At 31.3% G+C, this 17,192-nt stretch overlaps 1 protein-coding gene across 1 annotated transcript in view; it reads right to left on the reverse strand.

Annotated features, from left to right (window-relative positions):
* Window positions 1–17,192, reverse strand: part of LOC106680675 (very long chain fatty acid elongase AAEL008004) — a 125,001-nt gene that overhangs the window by 74,898 nt on the left and 32,911 nt on the right. The gene's annotated exons all lie outside the window — the stretch shown is intronic.

A 17,192-nucleotide genomic window follows, 5' to 3' on the forward strand; every position in this document is an offset into this window, starting at 1 on the left:
ATAAATAATAATAACTAAAAAAGGAACTGCATATAAAATGGACCAGACCAATTGAATATATACAACTAGCTGATCTATATAACACATTAAAGTTTTAAATTAAATTTTTCTTTAATTTTCAGATTTTTAATAAAATGTATAGTTTCATGTTTTTAATGAAAATCCAGCTGATCAAATTTTTCTCAATCTTCTCATTTTTTAACAACAAATGTAACATAAATATAATAGCTCTAATACATAAATAAGTGTTATGAGGCTGACATTTTTTTTGTTTTGTTTTATGTGTGTATATAATGAGCATAAATGAATTTAATTTAAAATTTATCTCAGAAGTAATTTTCTAGCTGAAATTACATGTAGAATTAATTATTGATATTATAAATATGAAATTAAGTTATATTGTCAAATAAACATAGAAAAAATTGCCAAACATAAGATTATATTTAAAAATATTCTCCAATATAAGTAGTTACATCAACTGCTTGTTTTTATGATATTAACCTTTTGATGATAATTTGAGCTAATTATTAAAGATATTAAAAAAAAAAAATCTGGTAAGAAATTAAATTGTATGTAAAAGTACTAAATTATACACGACATATTAGTAAAAATTGTATTATTTACTATAGATATGGTAGTTGGATATATTGGAAAATTGGATTATGGATATAGATATATTCATAAACAATTTAAAACTGTTGTTTTGAGGCCATATAATGAAAACTTACTCTCCCTTAACACTCCACTATCATCCTCACTAAATAACTGTTTCCTCATTTAGAGGTCCTTCCTTAATTAATCATGTAATGATTAGCTGTAAGTAGTAAGCATTTTACTCTTAATAAATTATTTAATGAAAATTGAATTCATAATGTTGATCACAAAATTATCATGAAATTCTTGGTACTTTTCAAATGATAAATAAAAAAAAAAATGATTTTAACTAATATTTGTTTGTTTCTTTTAATAAATTGTTCATAAAATTAATTTTCTTATATGGGAGCCCCATATTCTTGAACTGTGAGAGGAGTGTGATAAGAGTTGTTGATATTTCCTGGCATATGGGTGTCCTGAGGTAAACGGGAAAATAAACAGCCTTAGTTACAGTCCTCTAAAGAACACTGATTTGCTGAACTCCTTTTTGGCCTATTTTCAAATATCCTGGCACAATCTCACACTACAGAATGTTTACAATGAGGTCACACAGTATTCTAAAACCAATTGAGCCCCTGTTTTTTTTATTTGTTAATGGTATTGGAATTTTCCATACAGCCAGATATAAATTTATTTGTATTCTTATTATTTTCACCATGATTGGGGGTCAAAGTTTTTCATTTGTGAGATCGCCTTTCAATAATAAAAGACAATGCTCCAGGCTGAATTCGAACTAGCACTGCCAATAGGTCTCAGAATGGTAAGTCTGTGCCCAACCACTGAGCCCTTTGAGCCACTGTTCAGAAATAAAAAAAAATGAAAGAAGAAACCTGAAAATAATTTAAAAAAAAGAATTTAATTTAAATCTGTAGAAAAAAACTATCTACTACTGGAAAATTAGTTTCATTGATTGAATAATTTTATGTTGTTTTTTTTTTTGCCAAAAAAAAAAACAAAACTATATGTGATTCTGAAATGATTAAATTTGAATGTAAAATAAATGCACAATGAAGTACCATAGTGGTTATATGTATTGACATAATTATAAATTGACTTTATTGTCATGCAACTGAAATGTCGCTTCATTAATTTAAGCGAGATAAATAACTTCTAGCTTGGGTGTAAAATCAAAGTGATTTTATTAAAAAAACAAATGTATAATTTCTTAAATTATTATTGATTACAAAATAATGAGCTGATTTTAATAATTCTGTTCACCATTGATTTGAAATGAAATTAGTATTATCTACATAATTTAACAAACAGTAGTTTATGATATAACTAGGTAATAGTTTAGTTCAGATTTATTTATATAGCCGATATAATAGATTTTTTGTTTAAATCTGACCAAATTGAGTATAAAATATTAATTTTATTTTATATACATATTCTTTTTTTGAAAAATAAAAATTGAAAGGTAAATAATAGGTCATCACTCACAGTTCTTCTCAATTCTAATCCACATTAAAATAATTTTTTATTTTGCCTTTCACTATATTTTTTTTTTCAAATTCAAATATTATATAACTATCAATTTTTAAGTGGAATATTACGTAATTGGTATAAATATTTTCAGAGAAACGCGTTTTACAGTATCCAGTTCATTTGTTAATACTTTCACTAAAAACAAAAAATATTCCAAAAAATTAATCATCTCATTTTTTCAATACTTGATCGTAGTTTTTAGGTCATTGAAAAGATTTTATCAAATTCTAATATTTATATGAAATGTTTTGTGAATTTAAGAATTGAAGAGGATATTTTTTTCTCTATTTACATTGTTTTTCATTAAATGCCTTTCATTGAGAGTGGTGATCAAGGACAATAATTTCTAGTTTCCTTCGTCATAATAAAAGTGTATCGCAGATTGTGGTTGCATAAAATTACGATTCGCTTCTTTACCATCCTGATAACCTACTATGAGATATAAAAATATTTTCTTAAACTTTGAGTTTGATATGGATTTTATTTTCCTTACCTCCACCAGCGGAAGCTATTTTGATCGGACAAATATTTTTTGTTTCCGTTTTTGAATAGATGTTTAATTTCTAGGGCCCACTTAGTCCAATAAATACATTTTCAGGTTCTGATGTTTGGGCCAGTGCCACGATTATCTATTGATAGATAAATCGATTTTGTTACTTTTTTTTGTATAGTTTTTCGACCCCCGAAGCCTATTGCAAATCAGGCACCCAGTGCGTTTGCGTCTGCTCAATAGCCAAAGATTATTTTATTTCTAGAAACTTTTACGCCAAAAAAGTTCTAACGATTTATTGTGATTTGCTTAAAATCTTCTCCTAAAAGCCCATAAATTTTCCATAGATAGTACAAAAAAAAAATCATTGAACTTAGATTAATACTGTCAAAGAAGTGTCGCGTTGAACTTATGTTTTTGAAAATACTTTGCGTATGTTTCCGTGAAAACCCGTTCACTTTTTATTAATTTTGTGATAAAAATCTACCGGAACTTTCCAAATTCCCTATCAAACAACAGTTATATTATACAAAGTTAAAGTAAAAAAAAAATAAAGAAGTACTTTAAGATGGGTGACAGGTCACGGACACTGTCAGTTGAATAAGCATCTGTATAAAATGAGACTGAAAAAGTCCCCTATCTGCAGGTTCTGCTAGATGTGATGCATTAGCAAGGGCACGATTTCTTATCTTCGGTAAGGATCGCATCTTAGACCCTAAGCTTTGCGAGACCGTGAATCCGTACACAATATCCAGATTCGCAAAGGCAACTGGCCTGCTTTGAGCAGAGGAGGGACGGCGTACAATAGGGCCCCTGTGGCTGCGGTGCACTTTGCCGAAAAAAAGATACAGCAGAAATATTTTCATTGGACTCTAGAATGAGTGGATACACTAGATATTCGAAAGTATTTTGGACAGGTTCCCATGGAAACTCGTTCACTTTTCAATAAAAAAGTACTTTTGATAATATTTTTCGTTTTTAAATTCTAAGCTTTTTGTTTTGCAAAAGTTGGGTAGAAATATAAAAGTTTATTAATATTTACATGTCTGTCCTTATGCGGCCCTGACACGGACAATATTACTAATGTAAAAAAAATAATGGAAGTATTATTGAGCGTGTAAGGTATATATTGATCAAGCCAAGTCCGGTACCTATCTATAGTGTAATGCTGTTCTTCAGTATTTTTTGTCAATAAATACTGACCGTGTAAGGGTCGCATGAAAATATGAATGAGAGGGTTATTGATCTCTGGTGGGGGAACTAGTCTGGCAAGTGGTCTTTTTAGCGAACCCCCTGCCGTTGGCAGGTAAGACCACTTGCATTGTAGCCCACTTGCTTTGTAAGACCACTTACTATGGTAGCTACCGTCTACTAACCAAGGAGGGAGTCTCAAAATTTATTCTTGGGGACCGCCACGAAATAGTTAACAATTTTCGTAATGTACTTTGGTCCCAAAGTCGTAAGTAAAATTGTGTGAGGAGTAGATACAATCACCAGATATTTATTTTTTAACTAAATAAAAACTGAATTAATAAAAAACATCTTTTTTTTTTTAAAATTGATTTAATAAAAACATGTATTAATTTTTTTAAATTGATTTAATAAAAAAAAACTATTAAATGTATAACTGTCAATGAAATATTCAAGGAAGCTTGTTGGTAACACAGACAACGCGATTTAAAAAAAAAAAATATTGAAACGAATTTCTTCCAAAAACCGTAAATAACATGTGATTGTCTGTTTTTGGATGTGATTGTTTTATTCCGTGATAATTTACTAAGAAAATTGTTAAAAAAAATAATAAAAACTTTTAATCGTACTTAACTGCTCTGGAATTCTCCGCCTTAATTTATCAATCAAATAATAAGTATCAGTAAATAAGTGTTATAATAAGTAAAATGTGTTTGAGCATTATTTAATTTAATAAATTGTATTATTTTACCGTTTTCTAAAAAGAGCTGCAAACATTATCAAAGAAAGCAAAATATGTTTTGACATATAAATAATACTTTTTCTCAAAAATAAATCAAAAAGAAATATTCATAGTAGTTCAGAGTTATTTAATTTTATCTTATTCTTGTTTGCATCAATTTTAGTCCTGATGACGTTCTGCGAAGTAGGGCGAAACGTTGTGTCATTATAAATAGTTTATTTACTTTTTTACTATTCGAGTTATTTTGGCAGCTCCCGGACCATTCCTTATATTGATAAATATTCTAGTTTGCTACCCTTGGTTTTGGCGTTTGGCCACAGTCTGTAAAGGTATGTACTCGATTCCAAACGCTGTCTCAATGGAATAAATTTAAATTAACGAGTAAACTAATTTATATTAAATGTTTAATTAAAAATATAAAATCTGTGTCTACCGGTGAAGAAGTTTATAACGTTTAGTTAATTAGGTAACGAGTTATCATAAGTGGCACATCTGACTAAGAACTGATTTTATTTTGAATTGTACATATTACTAAGATAGTTCCATATACTGGGTTAATTTCTCCACAGATGTGATTCTACAGACCATCTCAAAGCTTGAAGGGTATTCACTCAGTATGAAATACTTCAAATATAAAATAATTAACTTTTTTTGATATATGCGACTATTAAAGCAAAACTGCAATATGACAAACAGGTTTACATGTTTAATAATAATAATAATAATAATATTCCTGTAATGAATCTTTTCTGTAAATAAATTGCTAGTAGATAGTGAAAACGTCAACATTCTAATAGGACAACTTGGAATTACGAGGTTTTTATTTTGTACATTATGATGTTTGGGTAGGTCCGTATTGCTTAGGTTCCTTCTGGTGTGGGCTGCGACAGTTATAAACAGTGAGGTAAACCTGAGAGTTGTTAATAAGCAGTTTTCAGAAGAGAATAAATTGCATACTGATCCTGGACCTATAAAATTCCAATAACGTAACCTTAACTCCATTAACATAACCCATAAGTTGCGAGGTTTTCACTGCCTACCATTGATATTTGTCTAAAGACAACGGATAGTTTACTGTTTCTTCGTATTATATCGTATTAGGATACGAAACAATAAAGAATGACGAAACCACATTAAATAAATGAGATACTATTATGCATTTGAAGTTGGATACCGCACTTCCTTGTCTCAATTAAAAGTTCATCATTCTCAATAACTGTTATTTCTCTTACTAGCTTCAAACCCTATTTCATCAGCCATAATTGCATTATTTGTTAAATGAGTTGCGGTAAAAATACCCCTTCAGACTTTTGCTATAAATGTAAACTTTTTTGAATATTTTTCATTTTTCATATACTTTAATTTGCTTCCATTTTATCCAAATGTTTTCACCTACTTTAAGTCGGGAAAACATTATATTGAGATAGTTTTAGTAGATGTCGACTCTAATGGGATATAGTTTAGAGTTGAATTTCATTTCTATGCGTGGTAGTTAACAGTAAGGAGGTGGAATCCGCAAATGCACGGATGACCCTGACTATAGTGTATCCTAGGATTACCGATGCCATTCGAGATACCGTTGAGAACACCCTCCAGTACCGGCAGGGGAGGGCTTGGCCTCATTGTGGACGCCGAGATCAAACATCATGAAAAGAAACCTATAAAAGGTCCGGCAGTCAGATGCGATGTAGCAGCAGTGTAGATACGACAAGAGGTGCACTGTACTTCGTAATGAGTCAATAATAAAAATTTCGAGGATGGGGCATACCGAAACGAGGTGCGCTCGCAGAATCGGAGGTCTTGGGACGAGTTCATCATCGAAGAGTCTACGAAAAATCCCTACGGTATTCCGTACTGGGTGGCCCTGAGTAAGTTGAATCCACTGCAAAATCTGGCATTCCTTAAGTATGGAGATGCCCAGGCAACAATCCTAAAAGAGGAAGCTAATATTTTCATTGAGGTGACTTATCCCAAAGATTATCACATATAAGACAGACACAGATAATCCAGGACAATAAGGAAGAACCTTAGGTGAGACATAGCACCGTATACCTGGTACGAACTTACCATCATGCACTCCATGGGCATATATGGTCTTCGTATCGCCATGAAAAGACAGAAAACTGGACGTACTCAAGGATTTGACGCTATAGACGCAGGGATCCTGAAGAACATTATACCCCATATTGAAGATAGATTTTTAGATATATACAGTGACTGTCTGGAAAAGGGATACTTTCTCAAGAGTTAGAAAATCGCCGATCTGAGGTTCCTCTACAAGAGTTTGGGCAGGGATAAACAGCTCACTAAATTCTACAGACCCATATGTCTCTGTGATGAGCAAGTTCTTGGAACACCTAATATTTTTGTACAAGTTTTTGCAAGAGCAAATCATCCACAAAAATATGGTTCCACGAAAGACAAGGGAACTGCTGCGAATGCAGTTGTACAGATGGGGAGCGGTATGTTGAGTTGCTGCTTTTTGGCATTTCCTCCGGCTTTGACAGTGTCTGGTGACCCCTCTTGCTCCAGAGGTCATGATTTGGAATATCTTAATATTTAAACGATAATCTCATACTTGAAAAATATACTTTTAGATTACTATAAAAAAAATCGAAATGAAGGAATACAGTTGCCGCCTTTGAAGTGGCTACTTTGAAGTTACCACCGCGTACTGACCAAAGGGTGTGTGTCTAGATTCATTTCTCAGAACCACCAACAAATAAATATTAATTGACCCAGGTGGAAATCGAACCCACAACGTTCCGAACCAAGCCCTTTTGGACTAACTTTCATGCTACTAAGCAGTTTTGCTAGATATTAAAAAGATATACAATGGAGAGGGCCACTCATTCCTGTGATCAACCCTTGCAAACGTTTACCAGATTTTTTTTAAATCTGTGAAATTGATTTGAACTATAATGAAGTATAATATTTTGTTAATTTTTGTTCATAAACCAAGGTTGTTTAGAAAATAAACTCTCTAATCTTATAAGCCCCAAAGATTTAAGTGTTCAGGACTCACTGCTTCATATTAAGAGTTATCTAGGCTTATCCTTAATCTACTGTCTTTTTGTCCAAGAGCCAATCGATATCAAGGCTGGCCTGTTAAGCCCATAGGGTCCTATTAAACATCTTCTCATCTTTAGATTAAATAGAACCGCCTAAGATTCTGTTGATCTATGGTTAGGTCTTGCAACATCGTAGAGTGAAAAGACGTCCTTGTATTTAATTATTAAGTTGTCGCTCATTATATAATAATTGCTTTAATTGGCTTCCTTGGGCGTTTTATTTTACTTAGTACTAGAAAAAAAAAACTACGAGAAATATTAATGCGTTTTTATAATACTGTTTGTTTCAAAGTAGATAAACACTCGGTTTCCAAGTAAAAAAAATAACTTTTACTTTACGTTCTTGCATATCTGGGAGCATTTTCATGAGAAACATGTTGAGCAGCAAAAAATATATGATCATTGCCTTTATAATAGTTTAAAAATGCTCTATTCGAAATCGTTTCCACAATTACTGCGGCCAATACAACTTTGGGAATATTATAAAATACAATATTTACACAAATACGTATATGAGCCGTATATTTTGAAAGTGGCGTAAGTCCATTTTTTAAATAATTGAGTTAGCTACCTTAAAAGTCACATTTTTACATGATATTTTTCATTCTGAAGCAACATTGTTACTAATATATTAAAAATCATTAAGATTTTGTAAAAATGTGCTTGTTAATGAAGTAATGAAAAATTAATTTTGAAACTGAGTTACCAAATGGATATAGCAGTTGAATTATCAAATTACAATTAATCAGTCATAAACATTTTAATTTATTTTTAGATTCGCTAACGGATTTATTTCGGTCCTTATATGCTATTGTAATTTTCATAATTTGATTATAACATATTAAATTGTAGATAATTGTTTAAGAATACTCAATGTATTTAAGTATCCTAAGAGAAATATTCAATTTTAAATTTCAATGAAAATAAAAATACACTGATACGGTATCTTGATCTTAAAACTTCAGCCTAAGTTTACACGGACCAGCAACACATTGTTGTACATAGAACCACATTCTTCTAGTGTTTTTTGTTGTTAGATGCCTTTTTTGTAAAGCGATTAATATAAGTCATTCTATAAAAGGCAATGAACGAGGATGCACCATTCAACACTAGATTTACTACCACAACTAGGAAATATCAAAAAACTCTAATATCAAGCTGGTATACCAAAATAAAAAATGAGACCACTCACAATTAACAAGAACTTAATGGTACATAATGTTATACCTCCTGTACACCATATTTATTTTAAAACTCTCCCGCATACTCGAACTGGACAAGATTGAATAATATTTAATTTCTACAAAAACAACCAACATTAATTTTAATATACAAATTACCCTATCCTCCAGTGGAGCGGTTCCTCCCCGTTCTTTGGAACCCCCGTCTTCAGTGGACCCAGCCAACCCCTTACAATGCCATGTGGCAAGGTAAGGGTGTTGTAAATATGTATACATACATATATATGTAGACTTCCCTCTGTATATATTGTATTTGCTAAATAAATTAAATTAGAAGGTAGAAAAAAAAATTAACAAAGAATAAAAGTTGAATATTTTTTTCATTTTATACTATAAAAGTATTTACATTTAATTTTATGACATGAGAGATATACTTTTTATATGGGCTTTCAAAAAAAACTGAAAACGTCATTTCATTGATTTTGAACGTGGCGTAAGTCCATTCATAGCCATCAAAAACATATTATTTATTAAAAAATAAATAAAATGAAATATAAATAATGGCGTCTAATTATTATATTAACAATTTTGTTTGGTTTGTGGTAGTAAAAATAATAACTATCTAACAATTGATTTCAAGGAAATTTTATTGTAAAACCACAACACTTTTATTTATTAAAGTTATAAATTATTCAATAAAAAATAAACTGAATGTTTTAGTTTCATTAATTTTTGTATGTTCTACATGTACGCCTTCTTTATTGACATTTTAAAAGGATTATTTTAACTTTATGGAAATTTATATTTATTTATTCTTTTCTTACCTATATAATATATATCATATTGTATAATCAAAATTAATTAAATGTTATCCGTATCTAAACTCTAAAACGTAAACTCGTAAACTCTTTCCTGGAAAAACCGCGTCTGCAATATTTCCCGTCGTACCTTCTCCACCTTAAAGAGTTTAAATTACCTTCGTCACCTTCTTCCTTTTGAAACTCGTAGGCTCCAGGTTACTTCCTTCATTTCCTCCACTTTGATTATTGCTATGTGGTTTACGGGGGTTTCTCTACTGACCTTGATGCAAAATTAATAAAACGGTTAAATAATTTATTTGTACGATTTACCCTACGGACGCCTCTCGCTTGATTTTATGAAACGATGAAATGGCTTTACTCCTCCTTGCGTCGTAAATATTTTCTTGCTTCTTTCCCCTACCAAGTTATCCAATCCCGCCGTCCTTCGTACATCTCTGATATCCTTCAATTTCAATTTTTCTGCATTCCCGCAATACCCGCTCACGCCCTTCAGACTTGTGTGTAACAGCCCATCGAACCGCAGCCTTTGTAGATCATTCCTCATCCGTTCCTCTTCCCCATGGAATTCTATTCCCTCTTTGATTCGTAGTTCTAATACCCTTCCAATCTTCAAATCCCGTATCTTCGACTACCTTCTGTCCACCCCATTCCGGAAGAATAACAATTGAAAGCTTCAAATAATTAATAAATTATTATAATATAATAATAAATATATATATTTAAATAAGTAAATTAATTTATTATTTTTTAATTTATTTATGAGTTATTATTAAAAATAAATAAATACAAAATATTAAAGAATTTTATGAATAAATAAAGGAGATGACAATGTTTACGATATTTACACTGACATATTATGTGAATGTTTACACACATTAAATTTTCAATTCCCTGATCTCTACGATTTTTTATTTCATTTTGGCTGGGTCATATGAGTGGCTTATCGTATATTTTTCGTTGTTATTCCTTACTATCTAACCATATCCCATTATCAAACGCTCTTTAATCTGAAATTTCCAATAGATACAAATATTTTAAATAAAGTATTCTCATAGGAAACGGTTTCTAATCCAATGCGTTCTTGAAGACGTACATAGCTATAAACCGGGAATATATTTCACGGTTGTTTGATGGTGTGAGGGTGAACGGTACAAACGAGGGTCGGTGAAAGAGTCATATAACACTAATAAAACAATAAATGTAAGACAATAAACTTAAGAAAAGTTTTATAAGTGTTATAAAACAAACTAAAAATGTTTTAAAAAATCTCATGGATAATAATGACCATCGGTGTTATGCCAGCAAGTTTAATCCAAGAATTTACAGAAGAGCTAATTTTGTACTTTGTCTGATCTGGAAAATTGTTTTCGGGGAAAAAACCTACATATTTGTATTTTTGAGAACCTGGAATATTCATGTTGAGCTTTACACAGTTAAACTGTAAATTTTCAAGACTATTTCCACGAAAATTGCCCCTCTCCCCTTAAAAAAACAATTAATTTTTAAAATTCACCATTTTTATGGAACACTTATTGAGGTACTCTGGCGCAAATTGCGTTATGTTCTAATCCAGTGATTATTATTTTTTTCGTTATAGTACACTTTCAATAATTTAAAATTTTTTCGCCTGTTGATGTTTTCCTGGTTACCTACAGGTGACCAACCTATTCTAACCATGGTTGGGGTCAAGTTTTTCATTTTATGGGACAGCCACTTGTTTAAAAAGTCAACGCCCCAAGGCCGGATTCCAACCGGCACCGCCCGCCGACCTCAGATCGATAGACGAGTTCCAACGCCTGAGCTACGGTGCGGCCCCAATTTAAAAATTTGAAGGCACACTAAGAAAAAGATAACTTTAAATAAGTTTACAGATAAAACTCTTTATGTCGGTTTAAATATTTAGTCATTCTGATAAAATGTAAAATTTTGAATTCGGGAGTTTACTATTTGCAATAAATTTTACCATTATATAAAATATTTAATAGTTACAATGATATGAATTAAATAAAAGCGTTCCTATGAATTTTCACAATCCATTCATATTTACATGAATTGATTGTGGAAATTCCCATCAAATGTTGTTTCCTTATTATATTCTTCCAAAAAATAATTTATGATAGTTCACTGAAATTTCACAATTGTTTGTTGAAAATTGAATCACATAGCTACTAATTTAGAAATATATTTCTTATTTCAATTCATTGAATTTTCTATTTAAAATATAATTATGAATGTGAATAACAAAGCATAGTAATTGGTTTTTGCAATTAAAAGTGATATATAGCATTGAAAGTAATAGATTTCGACAAATTAATTAATTGAAGAGATTTTATTGGCCGTGTCACATCGAGACTGATTTGTGATTAATTGCTTGGGAAAGCTCATCAGAAAATGTCATTTATGCAACTTGTGAATTGGACTCACCGATTACACATCCTATATTATTTACATCTGTAAAAACTAACTAAAGAAAATTGGGCGTTGATGAAGGTTTTACGCCCAAAAGCCCCAACCAACAACAACTAAAGAAAATTTGATATTTCAAATTTGGCTTAAAATATATATTTTTCTAAGTTTATATTTCAATCGAAAGCAAATCAAATTAGTTGAATCAATTTTTTAGGATAAATAGCAAATGGAATTTTAAGACATATTCATTGGCTTTTTTTTTATACGATGTGGACTGAGGACGTAATTTGTCAAAAATCGGGAGCATTTATTGAAGATGAGAAAAATCGTTTGTGAAGTCCGTCATTATAATTTTAGTTTTCTGTGCAAGCCGAGGGTATTGAAAATGTCTCTATTATGATGACAGATTCTTAAAGTAAATTCAACGCAAGAAAAATTTGGTTCTTTTAGTAATTTACGCCTTTGGGATGCCTCGAACCACAAAATTGTCCAATATGAATTCACCTTAAAATTTCATTTGCTGTCAGACGCTTAAAAAAAAAAATACCCCATTCCATCGAAAATTCCTGAGCTAAGTGCGTTAGAGAGGACTAATTGGCTTGATAATTAGTAATAACATCCATAGACATACCCACAATACCACTATTGTCGCCCTGTGAAAATAAAACAAAAATTCAAGAGGTAAGATGAGTGAACATGTATTAAGGGACGCACTGTTTTTGTGTATATATATATGTATCTATCTAACTATATGTGTGTGTGTTTCTGAATATCGTAATTATAGGTAGAGGCAGGAAGGTACCAATGTATGCTGGTCACCATCATGCCTGACTTGTACTGATTATATTATGTAACGATTTGCCTGAATGTATGCTTAAATTTACAAATACATAAATATTTTAGCCATAGTCAATTTAGCCAGTGCCAATCTTCAGAATATTTTATTTCATTTTAGGCTCAAACAGTAAAAAACTTATTTAACAGTAAAAACTTCATATTTAAAATTTATTTTGTCTCAAAAGTAATGAGGTTATTTATAAAGATATAATGAACAAATATAATCAAGCCGTGTCGAAATCTTTCTCCATTGTTAATATTGTTTGATTAAATCAACAATTTAAAATCTTGAAACCTTTTTTTGTTCTGTTTTGAAGTTTGTAGTGGTAAAGGATAATGTAAGTTGGCTCTAAGTGGTATGCTGGTGGTGTAGCAATCCAAGCGATTTCTCATAGCTTAGAAGGGTCTCTTGCACGGACTTACGAAAGTTGGTTTTTCTTAAAAAAAAAAAAAAAAAAGTTGGATCTATCTAGAAAGTTTTAATAGTTTTTTTACATCACGTTATTAAGTTAAAGTCTTTTATACATCAAGAACGACTTTTTAAATTGTTAATATAGCCGCATTTTTCTGTATCCATCGTATTGTGTAGGAGTGAAATAAAAAACATCTCGTCTTATGCATTTATGCCACTGGTAATCCTTTGTACAACTCATCAAATTAAAGTTGTTAAGCACTATTAATTCAGATCTGAATTAATTTTAAATCAATTATCTTTTATAATTGGATTAATTTATGTTATTGCTAATTTTTGCCGAGGTTAAAAAATAATTATAAGGATGTAAACAAATTCCTTCTGAGCACGTCGATGGCTTACCTCACAGTGGTATTACATTTGCACCATCTTTACGAAAAAATAATTAAAGTTCTCTCTTCCCCAAAAATTAATTGAAAAGTTTTAATTTTCCTAAAAGAGAGAATCTTATTTTATTATTCGTAAAGTTGGCGGGAATGTACTTAGTACCACGGTGAAGTAAGCCTACTTCAAACTATATTTTTAAAATACCTGTTTTACCTGGTGATGATCTAGTACTTTTAATTAAAAGAAAAATAAATTAAAATAGAATTCGCTAGTTTTGCTATTCTACGACTCCATTGTTAGTTTCAATTTTGGTTTCCTAGCGAAACCTTATTCATTTGGTGGATTTGAAATTAACTTATTTTTTCAATTTCAGGTTGTGACTATCACTATGTAATATCTAAGTCACAATTTCACCATGACTATCTGTGGTGATAGTCTGTTATGGTAATTACTTTCGTTATATTCTGTTCCCAAACTCTAAGTTCAGAATATTGAAGAAGATTAATCATATATGTAAAGTATAAGTATTACTTTATCATAAACTTCATTTCGTTAATGACACGAGTTTGGTTATTGAATAACATTTTCAAGATATAGCATTAAAACAGTTAATAATTTTAAGTATTTATTGTTTTTAATCGTTGCAGGTTCTATCAGCTCTTAATAAAATCAGTTTGTAAGCTTTCAAACCACGTATATAATACCTTACATCACCTTAGGCCCTCTTAGTATAAGAGCCCGGTTGAAACAAAGTCAGTTACTTCACCTCAATTTTGTAATACTTTAATAAAAACTACGTATAATTACTAATCGAAATTTATAAATCTACCAAGTATACTTAGAGGGAATATTAAATGGTGGATGTTTCAAAACGTTAAAAAGTTATTTTATTTTTTTTCATTTAGAGCTCCATATCTTTGAAGCTTCTAAAAATATTAGAAAACCTAATATAACGTCATTTAAAGTCCCATAATTGAGTTGTTGACTTTCAATAGTTCCTGAGATACAATTTATTAAAAAGCAAAATTTCATAAAAAACGTGCTGACAAATCAATAGTGAATCTATTTTGATAAATCAATATCTCACACATCATTTGACGTACAGATGTCTATTAGCACTCTAATCAAAGATAATTTAATGTAATATAAAGTAGTTCATAACATTTTTCTTCGTAGTGGAAGTAGTTTTTATGATGTTTGCAAATGAATATGAATTTTCCTTTTGAAATTTTGTCGGAACAACTAAAAATCAATTTATTTTAGCATATATCATGAAATATAGTACTCATACGAAGATAAACGTCATAAACTCCTTTAAAACACATTAAAATAGCTTTAATTTAAGTGCTAATAAACATCTGTACGTCTCATGGTTCCTAAGATGTAGATTTCCCACAATAAATTCACTAACTAGTAATTTTTCAGTAAATTTTTTTTTGAATTGTTGCTTTTTCAAAACATTTTCCTGGTAACTATTGAACGTAACAAGCTCTGTTAAGGCTCATATTGTAGTAATTTATCCCTACTTTAAATTATGCTCTATTAGATTTTCTAGTGTTGTTCGTAATTTCAATGATTAGGAGCTCTGAATGAAAAATAATTTTGTTTAACGTTTTAAAACAGTTTTTTTTTTGTTTTTTTTTTTAAGGATTATTTACTTTTGAGAGTAAATTACTTACTGGGTCCTACTGAGTAGTAGTTGGTATAATTGGCTAAATCGTCTGTTTAGCACTTGTCTTTTAAGTCTAGTATGTTGGTTCCAGGTGAGTCTTTTGTCTAGTATAAATCCAAGATATAGCACTGTTTCCGATCTGGGTAATGAAATATTATTAAAAGTAACAGGTGGACAGAGGCTACGGTCGAGGGTGAAAGTCACGTCAGTCAAGAAGGTACATTTCTATTCATTAACTTTTATCCGCCATTGATTGCACCATTTCTCAATCGGGATGAGGTGTGTTAGGAGATTGGATGAGGCTTTTTCAAGGTCAGAATGGGAGGATAGAATGGCTGTATCGTCAGCAAATGTTGCAAGGAACGAATCGGGAATGGTGGGAATGCCAGCAGTGATGAGGTAGAGAACAGAACCCAAGACACATGCCTTGGAGAACCTCCGCCTCGATCGGATAGATATTCAAGTACTCAGAACCACTGTGAACTCGAAAGGAGCGATTTGAGAGGTAGGGATGATAAGGTATAAGGCTTGAGATAATAGCTTGAAAAGCAATCCGGAATGCTATAGCCGGTCAAAAGTACCCTAACTAAAATAGCCAAACAAAATGATCACCAAATATTGTCCATTGAACCTTCTGAAATCTTGGAATTGTACCGCGAAAACTCAACGCATTCATTCGTTCCTTAACTTACGGTTTAACTGTGAAGCGGTGAATTGTAAACAAAAACTTTTGTTTCACTCTCCAGTGATATTGTGTCGTCACCGAATCTCACCATCACACCCCTCCACCTCTGGGCTCGCAGAAGGAACATGACAAATTACTAAAGTTATTTTTGCAGTTGTTGTTCACTGAATGGTCTTGAAGAGGGCGCATTTTTGCTGAAAGCAACCCTGCTGAAACCTTGACACCACAACTTCCTCTGGGCTCGCAGAAGCAACATGACAAATTGCTAACAATTATTTTTGTAGTTGTTGATCACTGAATGATCTTGAACAGGGTGCATTTCTGCTGAAAGCTTCAGTGCATTTCTGAGTGAGCTTGAAATTGTACCGCGATAACTCACTGCGTTGGAAGAAATGCTCCTTAAATTACGGTTAATTTAACTGTGAAGCGGTGAATTGTAAACAAAAACTTTTGTTTCACTCTCCAGTGATATTGTGTCGTCACCGAATCTCACCATCACACCCCTCTACCTCTGGGCTCGCAGAAGCAACATGACAAATTACTAAAAGTTATTTTTGTAGTTGTTGTTCACAGAATGGTCTTGAAGAGGGCGCATTTTTGCTGAAAGCTTCAGTGCATTTCTAAATGAGCTTGAAATTGTACCGCGATAACTCACTGCGTTGGAAGAAATGCTCCTTAAATTACGGTTTAACTGTGAAGTGGTGTATTGTAAACAAAAATTTTACTCTCTACTGATGTGTCGTCACCGAATCTCACCATCACACCACCTCACCACTACCTCTGGGCTCGCAGAAGCAACATGACAAATAGCTAAAAATTATTTTTGTAGTTGTTGATAACTGAATCAGTATTCATGTTCTATTTATTTTTACATTTCAAATTATAAAAAAAAATAATTATTTAATAACTTCAATAAAAATATCAGGTTTCTTTATTTTCAAGGTCAATTCCTTGCTTCGGCATTCAAGTTAAAACTTGAAAGTGTTAAGTAACAGCTAACCTAGATTGGTTTATAGTAATTTAACGTTATCCACTGATGATAGTATTGTTTTTTTTGATAGATTTATTTATTGATAGATATTACAATCTGCCGCACAATTGTGGGCAATATGTAATAGTGATGAATGATCTCATACATACTAAAATAAAAGAAAA

The sequence above is a fragment of the Halyomorpha halys genome, unplaced genomic scaffold, assembly GCF_000696795.3.
Source record: "Halyomorpha halys isolate HHAL.00 unplaced genomic scaffold, Hhal_1.1 Scaffold276.1, whole genome shotgun sequence".
NCBI classification, from domain to species: domain Eukaryota; kingdom Metazoa; phylum Arthropoda; class Insecta; order Hemiptera; family Pentatomidae; genus Halyomorpha; species Halyomorpha halys.